The sequence below is a fragment of the Peromyscus leucopus genome, chromosome 13 (assembly GCF_004664715.2).
Source record: "Peromyscus leucopus breed LL Stock chromosome 13, UCI_PerLeu_2.1, whole genome shotgun sequence".
Classification (NCBI taxonomy): Eukaryota; Metazoa; Chordata; class Mammalia; order Rodentia; family Cricetidae; genus Peromyscus; species Peromyscus leucopus.
In genome coordinates, this window is record NC_051074.1 from 1,180,982 (window position 1) to 1,206,526 (window position 25,545).

Sequence of the window (25,545 nt, forward strand, 5' to 3'; positions counted from 1 at the left end):
AGGTAATAATGATGGTGGTTATTATGATGGTGATGATGACAATGATGATTTATAAAGTCCTTATCTATTTGTGCTGCATCAAAATCTTTTCATATTATGACCCCCTGTCAAAATAACCATCTAGGAAATAGGTACTGTTACTATTTATATTCCAGAAAGGTGTCTAAGGCACAAAAGTTACTTGAGTTCTTTTTCTTCTTACTGGTCCCTAGAAGGTGAGCCACTCTGATAATTGTCCTGCTGTGTATATAACAAACAAGAGGCAGAGAGGGTGTGGTGGAATTAGTATCTTCTTCCTATGAGGCGGTAACACAGTGATGATTTCCTCTAGACCAGATGGCTAATGTGGTAGAATAGGACAAGAGAGAATATTTCAATTCAGAGAAATTGCAACCTGATACCTGTAGCTAGAAGTTTCTCCAGTCCCACCGTGGCCCCACAGCCATTTTAAAAATAATCACTCAGAGGCTTAATATGAATTGCAAATTCTATGGCCTATTGGCTCAAGCTTTTTGCTAGCTAACTCTTACAACTTAACTTACCCCATAACTATTAATCTATGTATCACCACAGTGTTCCGTGGCTTTACCTGCATCCCATTACATGTTGCTCCTTGGACAGTGGTTTGGTGTCTCCCCAACTCCACCCTTCTTCTTGTCTTCAGTTTGAATGTACTGCCTAAGCTTGTCCTGCCCTGCCTTAGGCCAATGCAGCTTTATTTGTCAACCCATCAGAGCAACACATATTTACAGCATACAGAAAGACATCCCATAGCAGATATCAGCCTTGGGAAAAGGAGTATTATAGCATAAATACCTTTCTGTAAAGAAGTTGAACAAAAATATAGCTGTTCAGAAAAGCCCCAAGTTAAATTTAGGGAAGACTCTCCATCCATACCTCTTTGTTAACCTTTAAAGCCTATTCTTGGACATTACATTTTCAGAATTCTCTATAGGTTGGATAGAGGATGTTGCCTGAGTAGAAAGGTAGTGGTAACATCACTGTATATGACAGCGGTATGTGTTGAGAATAAAATTATATTCAAATGATAGCAAGTTGATAATACATTTTCCTAGAATGTCTTCACATTATCCATTTCCCCCCTTAAAGCAGAATAATAATATATAATTCCTATAGTCATTTGGCTAGGTGTAACCCATTTGGTGATTTAGAACAAGAACATTCAGAATAATGACTGATGTTTATGTGCCATTGTGTCCCCTAATTCAGGAGCGTATTTGCCTAGATCAGTGATTTCCAACATGTAGGTTGTGACTCCTTTGGGGGTTGAATGACCCTTTCACAGGGGTTGTATATCAGATATTTATATTATGGTTCATAACAGTAGCAAAATTACAGTTATGAAGTAGCAACAAAAGTAATATTATGGTTGGGGGTCACCACAACATGAGGAACTGTATCAAAGGGTCAAAGGGTTAGGAAGGTTGAGAATCACTGGGCTAGATCTTACTCAGGAACCCACAGAAAATGAGATATTTTGTATGGGCAAACTGTCCCCCCAAACAACTTCTTCCGATAAGCATCAAAACTCACAAGTGTGCCTAGGGAGCAGCAGTGTGTAGAATGCTTGCCCAGCATGCACAAAGCCCTGGATTGGTTCCCTAGCACCCAGGTGAAGGCAGTAGGAATTGGAAGTTCAAAGTCATCCTTGACTACCTGGTGGAGGCCAACTGTTGTCTCAAATACAAAACAAATCACAGCAAAATGTTACAAGCAGGTACAACAATCACCAAGCTTTTAGGTAGAAACTGACTAAAAACTTTGTGTGGAGAAGATAAAAAGATTGCAATGAGGTCTTGAGTCTATGGTATGGCCACCAGGTTCTTCACTGGGTGCCAAATAACTGTATTAACACAGGGGGACATTTTTGAAAGAGCAATCCAGTACCTCCTCCCAATTTACCTCTTGATCTGGGTTTCATTAATAAAACAGGCCTGAAGAGCAGTTGAGTTCTTGTATTCAAGGAGTGTTAGGTAGCCTTGTTTTATTGGTCCCGAACTTGGTCTTGCCAAGCGCTTACACCCAGAAGGAAGCTCTTTCCTCCTGGTCCAAGACACTGTCAAAGAGTTGATTTCTTCCATTTTGTTTCCTGGTCTCCAAGTGTTGGGTCACAGATGTAGGCAGAATCCTTCCTGACTTACTATGCTTTGCACTAAGCCCAGCCTGCCTTCTTAATAGGCTAGCACAGGTGTGCCATCCCACCTCAGTGCCTAATGGAACAAGACATGGTCATTGTGAGCTGGCTTTCCCAGTGTCAGAGTTAATGCCAGAGCCCTAGGTCAGCAGCTGGAAGCTGCTATTTGAAAACATCCATGCTTGGGACTTCCTGAGTTGAGAACAGTATTTATAGGTTATAAGTTTGTGCCAAATGACTCCAAGCATTAATAGGCAAACTTGGTGCAATCTATTTTGAGCACCCACAGTTCAAGAATTTATGGTCACATTTTTTATTTTCCATGTACCCTTTCCCTTTAAGAGCAAGGAAAATGATCTTGAACCAAACGACTGAAGTGAGATGTTCAAATCCCCTTTGCTATTAATCCCAATGAGGTGTTAACTACAAAGTCCATTTAAGACTCTTTAGCATTAGCCTTAGAGAAGAAGGCAGTAAAAATAAACAGTTAATGGCCTGAAGCCAGCTCCCCCTGCACTTTAATTGATGCTTGACCACTGCATTCCAAGGATAATGGCTGGGCCCTCCTTCACTTCTCATTTGCACCTTGAGGGGCTGTTGTAAGAGGCCGGGTAATGATTGGAGAACACTTCCTTACTGTGTTAATGAGCACCCCTAGGCAGCAGCAAGAGCACTGTGTGTGTTTGTGTGTTGGGAGAATGGGGAGGCAGGAGAGGAGAAATGGGGGGAGAGGAGAGGGAGCCCAACTTTTATTTGTCATCCTAACTAGTTCCTTGGGGGGGGGGGTGTTAACAGATCCCTGGATTGCCTTTGTAGGGTTGCTTTCTTTATGGTTTTAGACCTCAGTAGGGAAATCATCCAGCCACATACCAGATAGAAGTGAGCCACTCAACATCTGTTCTTCTCCAACCCTTTCTTTCCCTTTTCCAACATCTAAATGACAAGTTGAGCTCTGCAGAGAGCTGGAGACCTACCCTCACCATGGACCAACGTTTTCCTCTATAATACAGTCACAGTCCTAATCTCCATGCTTTCTAAGAAATCTCACTGTGGCACATGGTGGCTCACACCTGCAGTTCAGGTACTCAAGAGCTGAGTCAGGAGCATTGCTGTGAATTCAAGGCTAGCCTGGGGAACATCAGAGATTCTGTCTCAAACACCCAAACAAAGCACACAAGCAAATTAACTAGCAGACCAAAATCCAAACCACCATTCTGCCAAAAAAAAAAATAAATAAAAAAAAATAAAAAAATAAAAAAATCTTAACTTTTCTCACCAATTCTGCAATTGAAAATATTTTATAGGCATTTCCTTTTTAGTATGATGATTATGGACTGGTATTGATGCACAACTCAGTTTACAGGCTAAATGTAGTGGCACACACCTTTAGTCCTAGCATCTGGGAGGCAGAGGCAGGAGGATCTCTGTGAGTTTGAAGCCAGTCTTGTCTACACAGTAAAATCCAGGACATCCAGGTTTACACAGAGAGACCCTCTCAAAAACCAAAAAGCAAGCGAACAACTTGCTTCACTTACAGAAACTGTATTTCTGGTCTTGGTGCCGACCGAGCCCCACTTTCTCTCTGCTCTCCCCTGGAGTTACTTCTCTGTTCCTGTACGTTTGTATCATCTGTGTTAGATGGCACCCTCAAACAGTTTCAGAGGTTCGACCATTGTGATCATGAAGGGGAGCATGATTGTAGGCAGGTGAGGGCTGGTGCTGTGAGGGCTACCTCTTGCAGGCAACAGAAGGTCAGTCACACTGAGGGAAGCTTGAGAAAAAGAGACCTCAAAGCCCACACACGTAGTGACACACTTCCTCCAACAAATGCCACTCCCTTTGGGGACCATTTTCTTTCAAACCACCACAGCGGGCCTATATTGCATTACCTCTCATCAGTGCAGGAACACAGCTTTCACCTCAAAGGGGACGAGCGGCAGTTTATTCTGGAGTTGAATATGAGTGAGCATGGCCTGGGAACATGGATTCAGGTTCTCCCAAATATCATGTTCCTATATGGTGACAGCTTCATGAAGTTTTTAGAGTAACAAAGGATAGCATAAATCATGATGCTTTTCAAATACATTGGTGAGAACAGCAAATAAGTATATTCCCACAAAGCAAGGAAGTCTTTGCTATAGGGCTCAGGTGCTCTCATGACATTCTCAGCCTTTGGGTTGGTGGAAGCTCGAGCTCTATTTGTATATCCCCAAAGGATTTACCTAGTTTAAGCCTCAAGGATATTAGGTCAAAACACAGAGGTGGACAATAAACAGCTATTTTGGGAGTTAACAGTAGCTCAAGATACAACATCCCAATGCTCTACAATCATCGAGGTTCCAATAAATCAATCAGTCATATAGAATGTTTGATGTAGGGTTTTTTTTTTTTTCTGGGAACTTCATTTTATAATATGTTTATTTCATATCTTAAGAAAGGTACAGCAGTGCCATTACTCTGAGTTTCTTCTAAGAATGCTAGCAGTGTCTATAAAAGGGATCGTACTTGGCTTCTAGCAGCTCTCAAATGATCATATCCCCAAAGAGCCTCCTTTCATGGAGTGAATTCATTTCAGATTCTTCCTGTAAGGGGCACAGTTTCTGCCCTGGGTATGTGGAATTTCCCATTCACTCCTTTGCTCTGACTTAGCTGCTGTTTGATGGAAAAATTGGACAGCACTGCTTTTTCACTCTGGGGTATTCCAGGCATTTCCCCTAGACATCACCAAAGGGAGGTATGGAGGCCCAAATTACTCAGGGTCAGAGAATGAGCTTGCTTTAACCAGCAGGGCTGCATAAGAGGATGATTTGACCATGGGGTGTGGTTACCAGGTCTAGACTTGGCTGTGCGGTGTGCTTTGATCTTGCAAGGGGGAGGTCTTTTGCCCCACCCCTTGGCGTTGTTATAAAAAGCCCTTCTGAGTAAGCAGGAAAGGCCATTGGGTATTGATCCAGGTCCTCCCAAAGCTATTCTGTGTTTCTGTCTTTCTTCTCTTTGCTATCTTTCTATGTAATATTTTCTTATTCCTCTCTCCTCCTCATAAGAACCCTTGAAAAGGTGGGAGCTGGCCTCCCACAGGGAGGCAAAAAAAAAAAATAATGAAATTACCCTCCGACCTGGTAGGAGCAACTAGCTACTGTTCTCATCATGACACACACACAGTGTCTTGCACACAAGCTATTCACCCCAGTGACTCAGTTTAAGGGATCGGAGAACATGACTAGGCAGCAACAGGTATCATGATGATGCAAAGTAGTCTGAGAACACTATGTGTATGCGTGTGTCTATGTGGAGGCTACAGGTTGACGTAGGGTATCCTCCTCAATTGCTCTCATTTTTTTTCAATTTTATTTTGTGTGTGTCAGTGTTTTGCCTGCAAATATGTCTGTGTACACGTGCATGCAGTGCCTATAGAGGCAAGAAGAGGACATGGATCCTCTGAGACTAGGTGCAGATGATTGTGAGCCTCCATGTGGGTGTTGGGAATCAAACCCAAGTCCTCTGCAAGAGAGGTCATTGCTCTCAACCCCTGTGCCACTAATCCCAATTGCTCTTATTTCTTGAAACAATCTTTCATTGAATCAGGAATTCACTGTCTTGGCTAGACTGGCTGGCCAGCAAGTCCCATAAATCATGCCCTATCTCCTCTCAAATGTGGGGGTTACAGGCAGATTCTCCGTACCTGGCTTGCCTGTCCACCCCCACCTCTCTCCTTCTTAAAATGTGTTCTGAACTTAGGTCCCCAAGCTTGCACAGCTCGCACTTTACTGACAGAATCATCTCTCCACCCAGACCCCAGATTACAAAGTTTTATTTAAAGAAATGCCTCTAGTGCAAATTCAAAACAGAAGTGTTTTCTTTACATGCCACACCTAAAAAGTCACAAATATGGGCAGTAGAGGAAGCTGTTAGCTTAGAAAGATGGTTTTTCAATAAGTAAAAGGTGATACCACAGGCAGTGTGGTCCTCAGGTAGAGAGAGTTTATTGATAACTCCAACATTTAACTGGGACAGGTATAGCTTCATCAATAGTTCAGTAAGACCTTTAAGGCCCCAATACTCATGATGTTATTAAGCATATACAGCTAACACAGAGTTGTTTCTTTCTGAATTGCACTAAGAAATTTAGACATGTATAGTGAGTACTGGAGTAAACATCAGTTGCTTAGATTCCAAAAACATGTGAATAAAATATACTCTGGGAGGCTCATGTGAATGCCTGTCTTTCTAAATGATTGTCACTTCCATTAACATTATGAAGTGACTTCTTAGTTTTTCTACCGGATTCTTAACTGGAAGCACATGCCTGACTTACATTGAGGAATCTTTTTCTTTTTTAACTATGCATTTATGTGGGTGTCTGTGTGTGATATGTGCATATGTGAGTGCTGGTGCCCGTGGGTGCAGAGAGGACCTCAGACTCTCTGGCACTGGAGTTGTAGGCAGTTGTGAGCTGTGCAGTGGGTGCCGAGAACCACACTCAAGAGCAGCAAGTGCTCTCACCACTGAGCCATCTCTCCAGCTCCCAGGAATCATTTCCAAAAACACGTCCACCAGGATCCTATTCTAAATCCCAGATTCTCCGTCATGTATGTCGGGGTGGGAAATATGTAGTTTGGAGAATGTCCTGCAAGATTTTGAAGCTTCTGTCTTCACTTCTGGGAACTGGACCCATCCTAAGCATGCTAGGCAATTCTTCTACCACTGAGCTTTCTACATTTTTATTTGAGACAAAGTCTTACTAAATTGCCCAGGCTGGCCTTGAACTTGTGATCTTCCCACCACAACCTCTTGAGTAGCTAGGATTATAGGCTTGTACTACAAGGCCTGGCTAAAGCTACTAGTTTCAACACTACTTAAGGAACCACTACTTCTGACTGAAAAGTTTAGAGTGACAGGAAGCAGGGTGACTTGTCTTCGTTTTCTTAGTCGGCTTGGTCACCTCATTTGTAGAAGTGGACTCCGTTAGTGCTCAGTGAGGAAACAGAAGCCAATTATGAGAAAGCGACACATTGTGTACTTTTAACTATGTATTTGTCTGAATTATTGCTGGCTAAATGAATTTAATAGTTGGATAGAATTTTAAAACATAATCTTTGGAAGAAAACTTCTTCTGTATAATTGAAGAACATTGTGAGTTCTAAATGTTTAGATATCTGTGAACAGATAAAGTAGATTTTACAAAATTAAAAGTATTTAATGTGAAACCCGGGAATGAATCAAAGACATGAAAAACATTTTTATGATGACTGATACCATATTTTGTCTCAGTTATTTTATGTGTAGAAACATCATTTGGGATAAGATCTCAGTGTTTGTCAGTCACCTTTTGTCCAGCCAGGGTAATCCTAAATTGATAATAGCCTAGATTTGTGCATTCTGATGATTGCTGCTCTTCAGGATTTGAACAGAGCATGGACTGGTGTGATGCTCAGTTGGTGAAGTGACTTTGACCCTGAGAATTCCTGTGATAAAAGCTGGGCATGGTGATATGCACTTTCAATCCCAGAGGTTGGGAAGCGGGAACAGCCCAAGGCCTGCTGGTCACCCTGCCTAGCCTACTTTGTGTGTGCGAGGCAGGTGAGAAACCTTGACTAAAAGTAAAGATGGAAAGTATCTGAGGAACAGCACTTGAGGTTGTTGTAAGGCCTCCTCATGGACATGCATGACATGCCCCTATATACACATGCACCCCCCGCCCAGTGGACATGGCATGTATTTCATTAGGCATTCTGGAACTCTTTTTTTTTGGCTACCATCTTTGCTGCTTTGGCTCTGTGTACCTATGTGTTACCTATCCCTTCTCCAAGACTTGTTCTTTGCCACCAAGGAGGTGTCAGTAAGGGTGGCATAAGATGGAGCCATCTAAGACAAATAGTTGGGGACTGGTGCATGATGTAAACCTGAGCATGGGTAGACCTAGCCAAGCTCAGAATACACTGGAATATCAAGGAAAAGCCTCCAAGTGAGATGAGATCAGAGTAGGATCTCAGTGGTTTTCAGAGTTGGAGAAGGAGGGGTATTGCCAGCAAGAGGGAGTGGTGAAAGTGTTTGCAGAGTTGAGATGTACAGGGTGTTTCTGCATAGTGCAGAGGCTCCATGGAGCAAGCCATTCACTTCCTTCCTCCCTAACGTTTGTCTACAACAGAGGCTCAATAGGAAATGCTAGGAAGAAAGCAACCTGCTCCCTAAGGACTAAAACACCGCTCTACACCAGGAACCCACTTCCGGTGGAAGTTGACACAATGTCTTTGTAGGGCACATGGGGAGCTGGTATAGTGTCAAGACTTGCCTGAATATTCAGGAAATACAGGAGTGCAGTGCAGAAACTAGCTTCCCACAGCTGTGAGGAATAGTTCTGAGAGCAGAGGGCTTCATCAGCATTCCTGACAACCCACTTGTTCCGTCAGGGACTCTGAGAACCGCAGCACCTCCTAACTCCTTTCTTTCCCTAGTTCAAGGCCTGCTTCATGCTTTGCTCTGTGACTGCCCTCCACTTAGCATTTAAAAGAATGGAAAGTGAACCCAATATGTCAAAGAACACTTTGAACAAATCTGTGGTAATGAGCCTTAGGAAATAATACACAGCACCCCCAGGGTGCAAGGGCATTTAAATTGAGAACACTATTTAGAAGGTTGCTGATTTCTCATCTACAGAGGCGACATGTTCTTAAGTGACCATCGTTAAGGAGAGGATGCTAGCTGTCCTGCACGCAAGGCAGACCCAAGGCATTCTGTTTCTTACCCAGTTTCTTATTTTACTTCAGTGTTCTCATGAGAAAAAAATGTAAGTCTGCGTACATCCCTGTGCCTCAGGACAATGAGAGGAATAGATTGTTAAAAGAGCTTGGATATAGTAACCATGATGCCCTTCTGGAACTATGTATTATAGGTATCTAGCCTGTCAAAGCCTGCATGAATTTCTGATACCTAAAGCATAATAGAGAATCTTAAACTTAAAAACTCCATTACATGAAAATTAAATCACACGTGACTATGAAGTGAATATAAGGGTTACACCCAACAATTAACTTTTTGCATAATATATATGTACATATATATATAACATATATAGCATATATAGATATAATATGTATAAAACAATGTTATATAGCCAGAAGCTCTGTGTGTGTGTGTGTGTGTGTGTGTGTGTGTGTGTGTGTGTGTGTGCCTTTGGAGACCAGAAGAGAGTGTCAGATCTCCTGGAACTAGAGTAAGAGGCAGATGTGAGTTTTCCAACATGGCACTCGCTGGGATGGGCTGATACAAGATGGGGCCTTTAGAAATTTCCAGAACTTTTGACTATCCAGAGTACCCAGGAGAGGAAACAAAAATACATGCATTTTCTCTGTGGGTGAATCTCAAAAATTATTATAGGACCAGCCTTAATAAAGTCTTCCCAGGGGTCCAGAAGAGAAACTACGAATGGTGAGAACTATTTTCGGGAAATGAATCTAAGTACACCAAGCTCTTTGTCCATCTACTTTATTCCTCTGGGATAAATTCCTATCTACACAGCTACAACTCTGTACTCAAGCCTAGTTCCTTTCTCTCTATATTTATCTACTGTGCCCTCTAAGTTCTATCTTAATTCTCTCATCTTAATTCTGCCTCGTCTAGGTTCTTCTCATCTTGTTCTTACCCATCTAGTACTTCCCCATCTGGCTCTTCCTCATCTTTCATCTTGTCCTCAAGTTCTCTCTGGTCAAAATCCTCCTTATACCTCTCAGTTCTCCCCAAGTCTCTGAGGTACTCAGTTATAAACCCAAGCAATAACAATCCTTCCCCTCCAGCCAGGTCACCAGGCTTGAATTCCTACAGGGTCATAAAAGCAGATAAGAGTTTTCCTCAGGCAGTGAGGAGGTCAACTGAGAGCTAATCATCTGTGAGTATATCAGAAAGGGAATTTATGTGCTCAATCTACATTTCTAGAAGTGGTTAGGTAAGAAGTTAGGAGTCTATAATATTAGTAAGGCTGTCTAAGAAAGGAGGGTCTCACCTTAAATTGCACAAGAAATAAAGCTATCTGCCTGACCTAGGAGACAGGTGTTGTTTCCATGAGGGTGTTACCTTAGTTCAGGAGATCTTTGGCCTTGGATGCTTGATAGGTATTTTAGATAAATACACTGTTAGGAGTTCTTGGAACCACACATAGCATATAAGAAAATCATTTTAGGAACCAGCTAATATATATACAAAATATCACCAAGACTTCTTAAGCCATGCTTGACCTTTAGTAGCTTTTGTGATAGTAGTTGAATTCCATTACATTTTCCTGCTTGCAGCAGGTAAAGACCAGAATGCAAACTCAGAAGTTGAGTTCTAAGATGAAGCACAGAGATGGGACTGGCAGACAAAGTGTCTCTCACAGGACAAGGACAGGAGCAGAACAGAATGATGATGGACGAGCCTGATGCTCCCCTTCTTTGTCCTTGGCAATTTCCCATGATGCTTGGAGGGATGTTGCATCTTAAGGACCTGAAGTCTGAATCAACAGAAGCTGTGTGGCTTACTTTATTCCTCCATGTTATCGTGTTTATCTGACGTTCAGACTAAATTCAGACTAGGCAAAATTCTAGTCTTGCAGAAAGTGTGTTGGAAGAGCTTGCTTTACATTTCTTGTTATCCTTTTCCTTTTAGGTTTTGTGAATGATTCTGTTGCTAAGTCCATCGTGGCCTTGCGTTTAACTCTGGTGGTGAAGGCCAGCACCTGTGTGCCTGGGGACAGCCACTCGAATGACTTAGAGTGTTCAGGAAAAGGAAAATGTGCCACGAAGCCATCAGAGGTAAGGGTCATATGGGAGCTTCTACATATTACTATAACTAAACAAATATGTATTTGTAATATGTGTAGGCAACATATAGATACATGAGTTTCCATGTGACTTTTAAAGTTACTGGAGTAAGTTCTATGCAGAGATAGACCTTCTTGAGTTAGTACGAAGCTGAGGTTACTTCTGGTAGAAGAGTCAAATGAAATGGAAGAAAGCAAAAATCATGGTCATTTATTTCTCAGGATTTGAAACTGTGGCAATCCCTTCCTCAGTCTAGTTATGAAAGTGAAGGAACAGCAAGAGAAGGTGTGAAGAACAGGGTGACCCAGTAGATTTCATCTTTGAGGAGCCAGCATTATAAACACTATGGAGGACCCGAGCCCATTCCTCATTTTCTTTGGTAGCTGTGGTCACATGACACCAGGTCTCTTGTGAGTGGGGCAAGGGCCTGCAGATAGTTTTCTCTTCTGCCTTCTTTCCAGTATTGACAGTAAACAGCGATCAGAGCAGCAAAGGGCCCTGACAGTCACCTTTTTGGCAGATTGCCTCTGGACTCCAACTGAAGATCCCAGCAGGGGTGACAGTGTCATTAATCTGGGTGCCTGTGCCATTGGGGGGCCCATTCCTCCACTGCTTCCTACTTCTGGCTCCAGCATAGTCTTGTTTATTTTCTTCTCTCCATTTACATACACACTTTCACCAGAGTAATAGTTAAGCAAACATGGATTCTCCAAATACCACAAGGCTATGACTTGTTTTAGACAGATAAATTTAAGGGATAAGTAGGTAAATTTTCTTGGATAATGTAAGTATATTTCATAACTGAAGTGTGAACTTTAATGCGTGAAGGGAATGGGGCTAGCTGACAAAAGGAAGAGGCTTTCAAATAATACTTGTCACATGGAAAATGTGCAGTTTCATTGTTTTAGACATAATATTGCAATTGCTTAAATATGCCACTCTCTTTTAAGATGTCCCTGGAAGAGGCAGTGTGGTAAGGAACCCAAGTGAAAGTGGGAATGATAATTTTTGGTGAATCTTAGCAGACAGATGTGAGGATAAACCAATCCAAAGCTGTTATCCCTCCAGTAAAGGGAGAGAGAGGGTGTGGGGTAATAGGAGGTGAGGCATGACCTACAAGCAGTACCTACAAAGCTAAGAGGGTCTTCCGTGTCTGCCCCTTCAGGGCAGTCTGTTCCCTTTCTGAAGGGAAATTTCTCTTATCAATGCATTTTATGGGGGGATCTAGAAGATACTGAATGTTCCCTCATGACATTGAGAGCTGGGCTGACAACTGTAGAGAAGATGAGGAAGCGATGCAGAACCTACTCAGTGCAGTAGTCCCAGAAGAGAAGAGTGAGAAGTGATGCAAAGTGTCATGGCTTCCATGTAAACCTGCAGGGAAGATGTGCACAGCTCCCATCCTTACTGTCCCCACCAAATTGTTCTGAGGCATGATTAGTTCTGACAAAAAGCAGTGTCAATAAAAGAGAACCGTCTCAAAGGAGCACTGCCACTCTGGAAGTTTTATCTTATTTTTTTAAATTAACTGACAGAGTAACAGATGTCCTTATGCCGTTCTCATACATACCCCCTTTGTGGTTGACCTGTGCTTCCTGGAACCCCCTCTCCCATCTCCCCACTCCCTGCTTGCATCCTTCCACCCACAGTATTCTCCTGTCACTTCCATACCACATGTGTTCTGTTACCTGTCCCTCTTCTTTCTCTTTCTCCCTCTCATGGGCCCCCTTTCTGGTTTCCTGGCCTCTGACCACACTCACTGCCACATAAACTGTACCAGTCAGAAGCTGGGATCCACATGTGAAAGGGAACAGGCAGGTTCTGTTTTCCTGAGTGTAAGCTACCTCACTTAATATAATATCTCCCAGCTCCATTCATTTTCTGAAATTTTCATTTTTCTTTACAGTTGAATGTTTCTGTCATGTGTGTATTTACCACGTTTTTTATTATCCATCCATCTGTTGATGGACATCTAGGCTAATTCCATTTCCTGGCTATTGTGAATAGTGCAGCAATGAACATGGCTGAGCAGGTATTTCTGTAGTAGAATCTGGAGTCCTTTGTGTATATGCCCAGGAATGGAATAGATGGGTCAGTGACTGATGAAGTGGGAGGCTTCGTTCTGAGCTCTGTTTCCTAATGGCTGGCCCTTTAGGGAAATGTTTCACTAGAAGGTAGTCATCATGTTGCCATGACATGTGGGTATGCACTGAGGATGTGGGACTCATGTGAGGAAACTCTAGCCAGGGGACTCTGCTTGCATTCAGATTCATTGAGAAGGCTGGAGAGGTATTTAGCACCTGGCAGATAACTTGGAAAATCTTGCTAAACATGGGATAAAAAGACTCAAAAGCCTTGGTGCAGAGTCCGCACTCATCTTGGCAGATCTTTTCAGAGCAAGCACATCTTCACTGGGGACGTGGGCTTCTCTGAAAGCTTCCAGGAGCTTTCTCCTTCCCAGCTGCTGTCATCCCCCAGCACCAGGTCAATTGTGGAGTTCACTGCTATTGGCTTTGCATTTACCTTCAGAATGTTGTGATCAGTCACCATATCTGAGTCATTTTGCATGTGTATCTGTGTGTGTACATGTTCCTGTGTATCTGTGTGTGTACATGTTCCTGTGTATCTGTGTGTGTACATGTTCATGTGTTTCTGTGTGCATACATGTTCATGTGTATGTGTGTGTACATGTTCATGTGTATCTGTGTGTGTACATGTTCCTGTGTATCTGTGTGTGTACACGTTCATGTGTATCTGTGTGTAACACTTGCATGCTTGCTTGTGCATGTGGTGGTCAGAGGTCAACCTCAGGCATCTTCCTCAGTCACCCTCATTTTGACTTTTGAGTCAGAGTCTTTTGCTGGGCTTGGGGTTCACCCATTAAACTAGGTTGCCTAGGCAATGAGCTCCAAGGATCTTGTCTCCATAGTGCTGGGACCACAAGCATGCACCATTGTATATAGGTTCTTGGAACTGAACTTGGGTCCAAATGCTTGTCCTGCAAGTGCTTTATAGACTGAACTGTGTCCCCAGGCCCTGAGCCCATGATCACCATGTTTGTTGGAAACCTAATACCGCCTGGTGTGTTGTTCTCCAGGAAGGAAATGTCTCCTCTAGTCAGCTACTAGCTATGGCAAGGACAGGAGGATTAGGAAGGTGGCTTATCTTTTTCATGCGTCCTTGAGATCTGTATCTTTTTGTGGCCACTGTCTGGGCAGATACAGTGACTTAAGTAGCTGCAGCTTGTGTTTCCACAGTGTCATTGTGTTTCTTTTTATTGTTCCCTACAGTCAGAAGTTACACAGTCCAGCCTTCTCTCTGTGCAAGAATCTACTTTATAGCACAAGAAAAATAGAACTATATTTGGTGATTTTGTTTTATTGTTTTTAATCATGTTATATATTTTATTAGATCATCCATCAAGATACAAACAATTCTGTTACTTTTACACCACTCTCACTGAATAATTGAGCTCATTCCTTCCTGTCAGATGTATTTTGGTGAGGAGATATTTCTCAGTCTTATGTCTTATGGAAGGAATTTTACTGCTGGCTACCAATTTCTCATATTGAACTTTATTGTCAAGGCTGTCCTGCTAACAGTGGTCACCTTTGATGTTGGCCCCTTGATTATCTTTGTGTGTGTGTGTGTGTGTGTACACATGTATGTGTATGCTTGCACATATGGGTGCCAGAAGTCAACCCGGGTAACATTCCTCCAGTGCTGTCTGCTTTGTTTCTTGAGACAGTGTCTTTCTCTAACCTGGACCTCACCAAATATGCTGGGCTAGGTGGCCTGACCCCCAGGGAGCTGCCTATTTCTCCTGGCCAATACTAGCATTATAAGTGCTTGCCACCACATCTGTGGTTTTTTCTTTCTTTCTTTTTTAAATGTGGGCTCTTGGGATGGAACTCAGGTCCTCGTTCTTGTAAGACCAGCACTTTTATAACTGAGCTTTCACCCCAGCTCCCCTTGATTATCTTATAGGTGTTCTTTCAGGAAGGCAGCATGGGGCTTTTGAGTCTGCTTAGACCCAAACTACATGGTATGGATCTTGTCTTTGAATTGAAAGAGCTTTGTTAGAACTTTCTAACGATATGGAGCCAATAGGACAGCACAGGAATAAGTTTATGCCACTGTGAAGTGTTGGCAAGTCCTAAATCTAGTGTCAGAAGCCTGAAAACTGGAGACTGCAGAAATAATTGCAGTTGAGTCCTAAGACTGTGTGTAGCTGCAGAAACAGGGCAAAGAAAGTCGGAAGATATCTGCTGTTGGGATTCTCTCTGGCTTGGGGACGTCAACCTTTCATTCCAGACATGTCTTCTCCTGACTGATGAGGCTCACTCATGAGAGCAACTTCCTACTCAGGACCTACTGATTTCAATGTAAACCTCATTCACAAACACCCTTCCAGAACAAGATCCATAATAATGGATGACTAGATATATTGACATGGTGGCCCAGCCACATTGATGTGTGAAATTGACCATCACAAGATTCTCGCTATACCATTGATTCTCTGTTGCCTCTTTCTAGGTAGTTAATTGCCTTGTACACAAGTCTAAGGGTGTTTTAAAACATTCCATTGCCTAAGAACAGCCTGAAGCCATTGACAGAAGGTTGCCTTTCAGCCTGTCACTCAGATTCTGATGCTGTAGTTAGGTGATGGAAGGGAAGGTAGACTGCAGGCAACAGTCCCATGAACAGTCCAGGAGTGTGTTCACCATCGCCCCTTTCATGCTGATTTTCCATTGTGAGTGTGCACCCTGTTTTCATTCAAGGATTGTCCCGTTAATTCCAACACGAAGTTAAAAATCAACTCAAGATAGAAGTGACTGGATAGAACAATGACTGTCCTGTCATTTCCCACTTGTTGACTTTGTGTCCATCAAAAGGTAAAGGGGTCAAGGCTCTGCTTTCAGGGAATCACCTAGAAGTTTCCCTAGCTCTTGCTTTAGGAATGAACCCACTGTGCTTCGGCTTTGAGGCTGAGATACTACAGCCACACACTGAGACTTTGCTTTGAGAGGGAACTCAGCTGGCATTGCTCTTGTGTCCTCAAGACCATGTCTTAGTCTGGTCTCCAGCTGTAGAACTGGAGTCCTGACCTTGAGGCACCTCCCTCTCCACTCTTGAAGTAGCCACAGGTTTGTGCTCTCTGGAATCCTGTCTGACACATGGCCAGACTGAGTTCCTCTACGTGGCCTTGATTTATCATCCTGAATCATTGACCTGATATCCCTATTTTCTGTCCCACATAGGCTAGGTCGGTGACACTGCCCTTTTAGGACCCTGCTGGCCTTATGACCTATCCCTTTCCTTCCATGGAAGCTGGTGCTCTTTTGTTAGAGTTTCCAGGAAATCCCAGGTCCTGGGTTTGTTTATGTCAGAGTTCATTTGCAGAAAAATGACAGGAACTCACAGGTAGTGTTTCTAGCTTCTGCCTTCCTTCCCCAGCACCCCTCTGGCTCCTGCAGATCTCTGTGGTTTTGTTCTTGCTTATATTGATTTCTGTCTGAAAATTAACCTACCTGCCTGCCCTTTGGATCCTGTTCTCTCAATTTCCCAACTAGAGTTAAAGTTCAGCTCCAAACATTTTTGTTTCCAGAAGTGTCACTGAGCAGTTTTTTTCGAGTCTGGTTGTATTTTTCTTGTCTTTTGGGGGAACAGGGCTTTTGATTTGTGTTTGTGTTTTTACATGTCTGTCATGATTTGCACCTACCTCATGCCTGGGTTCTTGAATGCCTGTTTTAGTTGCTAGGCTTCTCTAGGTTCTGGGGACACAGATTGGGTCTGCAAAGACATGGCTTGGATGTTTAAAAGGAGTCAGAAGACCTTGGAGCAGCATGCTGGAAGAGTAGATGCACGTGTTCACAAAACTTTGCCCAGAGAAATGTCTGTGATAGGCTTGAGAGTATGGGGTGGGGACATCCCCACAGTCCGTGATGGTGGGCTCCCTCATGTTAGCACTCGACTCTGAAACATTCTGCATCTAATACAACAAGTAGCATAGCCTTTTGCATGTGGGAGCTACTGTAGGATCCTGAGCTGAACAAGGAAGAGAAATTTAAGATTGGAGATGTGATAGGGACCAGTTCTTCAAGCTTTGAGGTAGATTGTAAACTCAGTTTTACATTTGACAGAAATAGGGATGCTACAAACAAATGGTGAGTTTTGAAAATACAGAGTCAGAAGAAAATACTCTCTGCTTGAAGACTCACAGTTAGCAGGAGCTGGAAAGTTGTAGGCACCAGTGACAATTCAAACATCACAGCCCTTTCCCCACCATTTCAGAAAGAAACAGGTCAGAATGGTTACTGTGACCTCTCTGATGCTGTCCTATTGGTTTGCAGCCATCACCATAGGTGAGCCTCTTGTTAGGTGGTAGTGGCATGTGCAGGAAAGGCAGTTGTCATAGTTACTCACCATCAATGAACTAAGAGCTAACTTCTGCATTATTAGTGCAAGGCAGAGACCCTCATGGGACCTTGAGAAAAAGGCCACTCTGACCTGGCAGGATTGCAAGAAAGCAATGGGGTGGAAGGGTAGATGAGGAACTCACAGAGAATCAAAGGAGTAGTGGCTGTTGCTTGAGTTTAGCATCAGAAGGCTAGCTGGCTGCTGATCACTGGAATGCAGAAGGACCTTCACACTTTGTTTAGTGTGCAATGGGGTCAGGTCCCCCAGGCTCTGCCAGAACTCTGGAGAAATCTCTCCTTCAAGTAGGCATCAGGACACAACAAAGAGGTTGCTAAGTAAAATAATGGATAATGGGAGACACATGCCTGATGAACCAGTTAATAGGTGATGCGTTGAAAAAAAAAAGAGGAGAGACTTACTCTTATTGTAAGATAGTGTTCTTGTAAAGAAGGCCAAGTCTTTGTTTTTTGTTTGTTTGTTTGTTTTTCCTACATAGAGTAAACAACTTAATAACAAGAATCATTAAAAACTTTGAGCCTGGACCAGGGAGATATTTCAGAGAGTAAAGAAATTGCTGTGTAAGTCTTGAGGTCTTGAGTTCAAATCCCCAGTATCCACAAAAGAAGCTGGTTGTGTTAGTATGTACCTAATTCAGTGTTGGTGAGGGAGAGACATGAGGATTCTTCAGCCTGCTGACCAGTCAGTCTCATTGAATTGATGAGTTCCAGGTTCAGAGTCTGTCTCTGGCACACACACACACACACACACACACACACACACACACACACACTAAAAATACCTTTTGAACTAGAGGGTATATGCTTCAGAAGTGAGGCCAAGGTAAAAATTACACATGCAAAACTGCCCAAACTAGTGTCAGATCCCCTAAAATTTAAAACAAATTCTAAGGAGAGGGTATCAATATATTTAAATAGCTTAAGACACCTTGCCTAACCACACACCCTCACAGGACTCAGCAGTAATAAAAGTTGGCCAAGGTGCTGGTAGTTCATTATTAGCAGATGAAAGGAGGTGAGATCTGAGGTTTCACTTGCAGTGAGTACCCCGTGGAGCTCAGAGAAGAAATATTTTTGTGAATAATAAAATATAAATATTAGGAAACACATTAACCACAGGGATCATCAAAGTGAGTGTGGTCCAGCTGTCGCTTTCTCTTTTTAATGGGCATGGCTAAGCTTGGCTAGGAGTCCATCAACTTGTGTTTGGATTATCACTCTTGGTACTGGTGTAACTAAAAAGTCACCTCTGCCTTTCATGTCCTAGGACAGAAGGATGACAGTATCACTGCCTGCGTCAAAATATGGCAACATGCTTGAATCACTGATTCTAAATTACTTTGAGAGATGATTCTAAATGACATCTAAAAGGACAAACACCTCAGTGTGCTTTCTAATGGGCATCAGTGTTTCGTGTAAGGTTGACTGTCTCCTGGGGCTAAGAATTGCAGAGACATTGTGGAGGGCTGGCGTCATTCCAAACGTATTAGGGTGAAGATTATATTATTGGTTGGCATTTTGAGGGTCAGAGAATTTATAGTGGAGGTGTTTTTTAGAGGCCTTGCCACTTATTTTATTTTAAACAGCAAGAAAGCCAATATACAAGACAGATTGAAGTCCTTTGCTCAAGGCATAAGAGCTAATTCATGGAGGAAGAGTGTGAAGAGAAATTCCTGGACTTGTGGCCCAGAGTCCCCCCTGTTGGGCCGTACAACCTGTCTGTTCCTCATGCCACATGTCGCCCCCTCTAAAATTTATTTATAGTTTATTTTATTTTGTTTTGTTTTTGAGACGGGTGATTTGTAGCCCAGGCTGGCCTTGAACTCATTGTGTAGCTGAGGATGATGATGAGTTCTTCCTTCACTCCCTCCTGCCCAGCCTCCCACATCTTCTTTCAAGACACTCAGCTGACAGCAGGCTCTATTACGTTTTCAATGTCCTCACTGCTTATGAGGAAATCCAGGCCTAAGATGGAAATACATGTTGGGTCACTTGGCATTACCTTACACGTTTAGACATGACATTTCTCAAGCATTCACATGCACATGAATCCTGTTAGGAGGACCTTGTCAAACTGTATGATCTGACCCTGGCGGTCTGGAGTTGGGCCTGAGGTGATGTACAGAGGGAAAGAGCAGGACATTGAAGGCATGCTGTCACAGCTTCTTGGAGGGGCCAAGGAGACTCAACTGTTCTCTTCTATGATTTTCTTTGGCATATATTATACCGGGGCTCAACTCTCTGGACCTTGTCTAGAACAAAGTTTGAGAAAATAATGCTTTATGTATTATGACACAGGCTTCACAAAGAGAAGAAATGCCTTTTTCAGAATTGTGTCAGGGAATAACTAGAGTTCACTAATTTAATTCCTACTTTTGTGTGTGTCCATTGTCCTGCTTTTTTTTTTTTTGGTGTGTGTGTGTGTGTGTGTGTGTGTGTGTGTGTGTGTGTGTGTGTGCATGCATGCGCGTATACGAGCTTGGATGCACATGTGAGCACGTGGAGGACAGAGGTTGACATCAGTTATTCTCTACCTTATTATTTTTTAGAACAGAGCTTTTTACTGAACCTAGAGCTCCCCAGTGGCTAGGCTGACCATTGACATGCTGGCAAGCCCCAAGAACTTCCCATTTCTGCTTCTCTGTGCTGAGATTATGGGCGGTACCACTGCATTCAGATTAGAACTTGGGTCTCATGGTTGCATAGTGAGTGTTCTACCATCTCCCCAGCCCATAATTCAACACAAGAGCAAGAAACACACACTAAAGGTCTGGCTAGACTTTTTTGACTGAGAGGTTTAAAAAAAGCCTCCCCGGGAAGTCTGGCAGGAGTGCTTTCCCTGTTTCCGCCTCTCTGAAATGCTGAATTTTCATTTTATATGTCAGTGAGCTGCTAGTGCTACTAGGAAAATGTGGGTAACCAGCTGTGTACCTGGAGGGCATTCACAGGAAGGCATTGTGCCCTTGCTTAGGGACCCAAGAATTATCCTAAGGGCTTGATCCTAGAGCTGAAATTAATTTGGTTAACCTTTTAGAGGGTTTATTTACCCCCCCCCCCAACATCCAGTCCCTCAGCTTGATCAGTGATCTGATGCTTAGTCTGTTAGGAGATCACCCCACTCCTTCTGTGACCTTACCTTACAGTCTAAACCTCTTCCCAAGCTGTGTAGTGTTGGTGGCTCCCTAGTGACCATTTACTTTGTCTGTAGACACAGCTGTTAGGAGATAGAACAGCTGAGCTAATTTGAAATGGGACAGGGCCAGCAGCAGGCTTCAGCATTGGCTTCTAATGTGTCCATATGGCAGGCACTGTTGCAGGCTATCTTCATTGCACTGACGGTCACACACTATGTAACGGTGGGGATATGATCTGAGGAATGTATTATTAGATGGTTGGAATATCACACAGTGGCTTATGTTAACAAAGCCAGCTTTATTTATTGATTGATTGCTTTTTTCCTAAGGTAGGGTCTTGCTGTGTAGCCCTGGCCATTGTGAACTTACTGTGTAGACCAGGCTGGCCTTGAACTTTAGAACAATCATCCTGCCTATGCCTTCTGAGTACTAGATCACAGGTGTATACTGGTGTTTGTATGTTTGTATGTGTGTGAGAGAAAGAGAGACAGAGACAGACAGACAGACACACACACATACAGAGAGAGAGAGAGAGAGAGAGAGAGAGAGAGAGAGAGAGAGAGAGAGACTATGCTATGGCATACTTATAGAGGTCAGAGGACAACTTGTGGGAGTTGGTTCTCTCCTTTCACCATATAGGTCTCAGAAAGTTTTAAACTCAAGCTTGATGGCAAATGCCTTTATCCACCGAGCCATCTTATCAACTTGGAAGATGGCTTTAATATCAGTAGGTGACACAGTCTTATGGATCACAATGGTATATGCAGCCTATGTGACCAAAATGCCACAGTGGAAGTGGGGCATGTGGTATGCCCATAATTCTTATACTTGGGTGGAAGAGACAGGCAGATGGCCAGTTGGTGGTCAGCTTGAGCTAACTAGCAAGATCTTGTCTGAAAGAAAACAGAACTAAACACGACAAAAACCAGACCACTGCAAAGCCAAACAAAACACAATGATTCCATTTATGACTGCATGACTGAGGGGGGGGGGAGGATCTACTGGCCTTGATAAGCACATCCTGTGCCCTTGCAGACCTTCCATGGCCCTTTTTTTGCACTTGACCCGTTTCTGCCTGCTGAGTTACAGAGTCTCCTGCAAATGTCCTCTGGATGCCAAGTCAGTAGTTTGCTTTACAAAACTGTCTGGTGTCACCTAACTCAGCAGTTTTCAGGCTTTTATTTATTTATTTATCTTGGTCTTAGGCCTCCATTACATTCTTAATGAAGCAGCTTTTGGAGGCTAGTTCTGTCTACTGGTACCTACTGTAGAAATAGACTGAAGAAAAAAGTTATCAATCCATTACATTAATAAACTCATCACGAGTTCACATAAACAACACTTACTAAATGAAAAATAGCTATGTTTCTCAAAACAATGATAAAAACATAGTTAGAGAGTGGCTTTTTTTTCTCTTACAAAATTCTTCAAAGAAAGCAGCTGGAGTTTTACAGATTTACAGATTGCATTCCCATGCAATCTGTTACCATGTGGTGTTTTGGTTTCGGTCTGGGAAGAAAATCAGCCTCCCACAGGCATTTAGTTGGATCAGGGACAAAAGTTTTAATAGCCTTTTCAATAATTGTGGATATTCTTGAAAAGTCTACAGAATTTGACAAGTGGCGAATTCTTAAAGGTTAATTGAATGTGGTTGGGATCTGAAACTCTATCAATACACTTTTGTTACATGACAATCTGCTGGTCTGTGTACAACTATTTTGCTTATGAATGGGGCCTGTGGTATCTCCCATCAATCATATGGAAAATATCACATCACTGAGTTATAACTAACTGAGCTTCCAAATGTTGATACACTCAGTGATACCATATCAAGAAAGTCACAACTGTGGTTGATATCGCCAATCAGTCTCATCAGAAAAGCCTTTCAGTATTAGGAATCTGCCAGGGTATTAGTGGAAGATAACAACTTTTCATAACTCTCTAATTTGTCCTTGAAAGCTTGGGTTTTTATCTCTGACAACAAAAACTCTTGGTTATTGTCCTCAAAGTGACAGACTGGCTTTGCTCATTTGAGACAAAATGTCTGCACATAGGCAGGTTTGGGTAAATACAGTTGGTCTTTTTGTCATTATTTTAAGGAAAAGGGGAGTTGGGAGTGTTTGCTTGAGGTGACCTTCGGCCTGCCAAGGTATAAGGTGTGTTCCTCCTTTACTTGTGGTTCTAGCAGAATGTTAAGATGTGTGCTGGAGGGCTGAGAGATTTGTAACCTTTACTCCCTCAAGGAGAACATTCTAGTAGACCTGACATTTTCCCTGCCATCCTGGATGATGGTGAAGCTCCCAAGACAACTGTGACAAACAGTTGCCACAAACAATGGGTGATTTTTCTCACCATTATTTTGTATCTTTAGTACCAAGGCCAATATGAAAATGACTCATCTTAATATTTCTATACTGTAGTTTTCACCTTCTGGATTCCTTGAAAGGGCCTTAGGAATGCCTCAGCTCGAGAGATTTCTGATGCTACATTTTTGTGAATGTGTCCAGATCTTTTTTTTCTGAGTATTTTCTTTTCCTTTCTCCTCTTCTTCCTCTTTCTTCTCCTTTTCCTCCTCCTGTTCCTCCTTATTCTCCTCATCTCCCTCCTCTTCTTCCTTCTCCATTGTCTGATCCTTGAATGCATGTATTTTTTTCTTTGATTTGCTCCTTAGGAGCAGCTCCAGGTCAGGTTCTAAAAAGCTCCTTAGATACTTTCTCCATCTTTGTTTTCTTCTTGGGTCTTCCCTGCTTTATGCCTATGCTAGGGCAGCAGCTTGGACTTCTGGGCTCTCTTGTCTCCTGGGCTAAATGTTCCCTGAAGCTCTGTTAAAGAGAGAAAATGAAAGCTAGCCAATTAAAATGATGGAACGCTTCAAAGGTGTTTAAAACCAGCAGTTCATGCCTGCTGAATAGACATTGCAGGCTCCATTCAGGGGGAAGTAAGTAAAGAGTAAGCCTCACCTGGAGTCTGGTGCTCTCCTCCTAGGACATACCTGAGAACTCCCTCTGGGTCAGGCTTCAGGGAAGACAGAGATAGGGTAGGCAGGAAGCAGATCATAGAGGTGGATGGGGAGGGGAGGGGGCACTGGCAACCTGTGTGGCTTGCTGTTTTAATAAGTTTGTCTCTGAGGAGAGAGACAATGAGGCACGGAAGCCCAGGGGGAAAGAAGAGCATTTATTGTAGGGCACAGGGTGTGCTACAATGAAATCAGCCATAGGGAAGAGCAAAACAAAGCATGGCCATAACATATTAATGGACTACTGTGGTGGTATTGTGTATTCTAATAAATTTATATGGGGTCAGAGAACAGACAGCCACTAGATACAAAGGCTAGAAAATGGTAGCATTCACACCTTTAATCCTAGCATTCCAGAGATAGAAATCCCTCTGGCTCTCTGTGAGTTCAAGGCCACATTGGAAATAGTCAAGCATGGTGACACGCCTTTAATCCCAGAAAGCCAGCCTTTAATCCCAGGGAGTGGTGGTAGAAAACAGGAAGATATATAAGGCGTGAGGACCAGAAACTAGCGGCATTTGGCTGGTTAAGATTTGGCTGGTTAAGCATGTGGCTGGTTAAGCATTCAGGCTTTTAAGCAGCAGTTCAGCTGAGAGCTATTGGGATGAGGACTCAGAGGCCTCCAGTCTGAGGAAACAGGACCAGCTGAGGAATTGGCAAGGTGTGGCTTATTCTGTCTCTCTGACCTTCCAGTATTCACCCCAATAACTGGCCTCAGTTTGATTTTATTAATAAGAACTTTTAAGATTCCTGCAACATCTGGCGCCCAACGTTCGTGTTACGAATTCATGAACAAGCTGTTTGCCTGTGGCCTTGTGAGCCCCAGCTCAGACCCAAGCTACACTCAGCCAGTTGTGGTGGCGCACGCTGGTAGGATTTGCTGAAGGAGACAGAGGCAGTAGGATCCCAAGTTTGAGACTGGCCTAGGAGGCTTGGGAGAAGCTTTGGCCCGGACTGAACCACAAACAGTGGTGGGACCATGGAAGCAGTGGCTACTGCTCCACGTTGCCAGCTCCTTCTCATCATGTTGGTGACTTCGGTGATGCTGCTACCTGGGACGAAGGGTTTACCGCTGCTGGTTCAGAGAAGAATTGCCAAGACCATTGTGTTACAAGAAAGCATCGGCAAAGGTCAGTTTGGAAAAGTTTGGCAAGACAAATGGTGGGGAGAAATTGTTGTGAAGATTTTCTGTTCTAGGGAAGAATGTTCATGGTTCTGAGAGACAGACATTTATCAGACTGTGATTGCTCCAAACCACAGAGGAGGCAAAAAAAAAAAAAAAAAAAAAAAAAAAAAAAAAAAAAAAGTCTGCAGGAAACCATGACCATGCCTAACAGTGACTTCAAAAAGATGACAGGATCCTACAACGATGATTCCACATGGACTATGATAAAGCCATTAAGCCAATTAACACCATGGAAAAATGGACTTTGGACTACAAACTAGTCAGGACAATTTCGAGAGGACTAGCTGAAATGATACAGCCTGACAGACTACTCGAACAAGGACTTGAAACAAGCCCTGAACTTTCCTTTTATGCAGAGAATGGACAAATGATACAGGACTTGACAATTAACCCAAAAATTTTCTTTTCAAGATTCCCTAAAGATATCTTCACCCCAGGAAAGCAAAAAGAAAAAGAGAATATAGATATGAGATAGATCATCGAATCTACTCTGAGGAAAAAGATAAAGAAATAATAGGATAAATAGGTAGATCATTGAATCTACACTGAAGAAAAAGGGGAAGATATAAAAATGACAAGAGGTAGACTGATGAATCTATTATGAAAAGAAAAAAGAGAGAATATGGATATGATAAGATAAAAAGGGAAATTATGGAATCTACTTTTAAAAAGGAACTACTTGTTTTAAATAAGATAAGTAATGAAAATTTTTTGGTCTGAGTTTATCAGATGTTACTGGACTGGACATTGTTAATATATATAATGGAGTTTTTGTCTGGATCTGTCAAATGTTAATGGACTAGACATTGTTAATGTAATCTT

At 42.7% G+C, this 25,545-nt stretch overlaps 1 long non-coding RNA gene across 1 annotated transcript in view; it reads left to right on the forward strand.

Moving 5' to 3' along the window:
• Nucleotides 1–10,765: 10,765 nt before the first annotated feature.
• LOC119088882 overlaps nt 10,766–25,545 on the forward strand; it is a 61,333-nt gene continuing 46,553 nt past the window's right edge. Inside the window, exon 1 of the long non-coding RNA XR_005092609.1 lies at nt 10,766–10,941. This is a non-coding gene — a long non-coding RNA (uncharacterized LOC119088882). The remainder of the gene's footprint in view (nt 10,942–25,545) is intronic.